The following is a 1,908-nucleotide window of genomic DNA, read 5'->3' as shown; positions in this document are numbered from 1 at the left end:
GTTACCTAGTGTGTTACCTGTGTGTTACCTGTGTGTTAAGCAAGTGTGTTAGCTGTGTTTCCTGTGTGTTACCTGTGTGTTAGCTGTGTGTTTCCTGTGTGTTACCTAGTGTGTTAGCTGTGTGTTAGCTGTGTGTTTCCTGTGTGTTAGCTGTGTGTTTCCTGTGTGTTAGCTGTGTGTTACCTGTGTGTTAGCTGTGTGTTTCCTGTGTGTTACCTGTGTGTTAGCTGTGTGTTTCCTGTGTGTTAGCTGTGTGTTACCTGTGTGTTAGCTGTGTGTTTCCTGTGTGTTACCTGTGTATTACCTGTGTGTTAGCTGTGTGTTTCCTGTGTGTTAGCTGTGTTACCTGTGTGTGTTACCTGTGCAGATGCTGAAGGCTTGTTCTTTCTGTTCTCTTGGTTCTGCTTGTTCTCTGCAGGTCCAATCACTGAACAGTACAACCCATCTGGTCAGGGTCCTGAAGGTGTGTACTCTTCATTATGTGATGTAGCCCACCTGAGAAACTTCTGAAATATACACCTGGTACAAAAAATATCATGCTGCTTTTTTTGAGCGCATATTGGTGTTTCATGATGAAGACAACAGTTCCTCTCTGGGAACCCTTCAGGTTAGCATTTAACATCTAGCGTGACCCAGGCACCGCAGCAGTGTGCGAGTGAATTATTCTTTGTTGGTGTCGAAGCTCTGATGATTAATCAAGGTTTAAACTCTGTTGAAGGACTGAATTCTTCTTGTGGATTTCCTGTCAGTTTTAAAAGTTGAATCTTTTTGTTCCAGGTGCAGAAAATGTGGAACTGGAGGATACCTGCTGACTTCCACATCAAGCCGCGAGTTCGATTCCTGCGCTACCGATTCCAATGTACCGACCAATCAGCATGGCCCAGGAAGTCAGAACCCTCCCACTAGGAGTAGCCCCGCCCCCTGTGGACCAGCAGCCCGTTGGTGTTTTTGTATTTAAGTTTTGTTCATAGATGTTCATGTTAGAGAGATAAATGAGTTTCTTACCTGAAGAGGTGTTACCTGATGACATCACACAGGACGTGACATCATCTTCAACGTCAGCAATGTCAACAATACAATAAAGTTTTGTCTATTTTGAACATCATAATGAGAAATGGTATTTTGTTTAAACTGGCTAATTTATAAAAGAGAGTTTATAAAGGTGTGTAGTTTATAAGAGGGAGAGAGAGAGTTTATAAAAGAGAGTTTATTAGAGTTTGAAACAGCAGAGAAACAGCTGACACGTCACACACTGATGACGTCACACACTGATATTATATCACAGATTAATTTGATAAACTTCTCAGAAAATATTCGGACTCTTCAGTTTATATATTTTACACAAAAGACAAACATGCAGAAAACCCCGGTCACATGGTGAGGCCTGTTTCTGATTGGACTGTGGATCTAAAGGGAAACAGTAGAAGAAGACGCTGTCGCCAAGGTGACGGGTGAGGTCAGAGGTCAGAGTCCAGGTGGGCGGGGCTTAGCAGGGTGGAGGCGGGGTCATCAGTGGGGGGATCAGAGATGAAGAAAGGCTCCGCCTCCAGCTCCAGCAGCGAGGGCAGGTAGGCCCCACCGCCTTCCCCTGTGTACTGCACCAGCTGCCCCCCTGCACCAATAAGAGAGCAGCAAGGAGTCACATGTCTACTACCACTACAAACACCACACTACATTTACTGAAATATAAATACAAAATAGGTGTGTGTGAGTGTGTGTGTGTGTGTGTGTGTGTGTGTGTGTGTGTGTGTGTGTGTGTGTGTGTGTGTGTGGTCGTGTGTGTGTCGTGTAGTGTGTTGTTCGTTCGTGTGTGTGTGTGTGTGTGTGTGTGTGTGTGTGTGTGTGTGTGTGTGTGTGTGTGTGTGTGTGTCGTACGTGTGTAGTGTGTCGTTACGTTACGTTACGTTA

The 1,908-nt window shown here is 44.9% G+C and overlaps 1 long non-coding RNA gene across 1 annotated transcript; it reads left to right on the top strand.

Annotated features, from left to right (window-relative positions):
• The first annotated feature begins 49 nt into the window (after positions 1-49).
• LOC104946688 (uncharacterized) lies at positions 50-1,105 on the top strand. The gene is made up of 2 exons (XR_798481.1): positions 50-463; positions 778-1,105. It is a non-coding gene; the product is annotated as an uncharacterized lncRNA (long non-coding RNA).
• The last annotated feature ends 803 nt before the right edge of the window (positions 1,106-1,908 follow it).

This window comes from Notothenia coriiceps, unplaced genomic scaffold (genome assembly GCF_000735185.1).
Source record: "Notothenia coriiceps isolate Sejong01 unplaced genomic scaffold, NC01 NC01_scaffold00011348, whole genome shotgun sequence".
In the NCBI taxonomy this organism is placed as follows: domain Eukaryota; kingdom Metazoa; phylum Chordata; class Actinopteri; order Perciformes; family Nototheniidae; genus Notothenia; species Notothenia coriiceps.
Note: the sequence above shows the minus strand (reverse complement) of the source record. Positions and strands in the feature narration are given on the sequence as shown.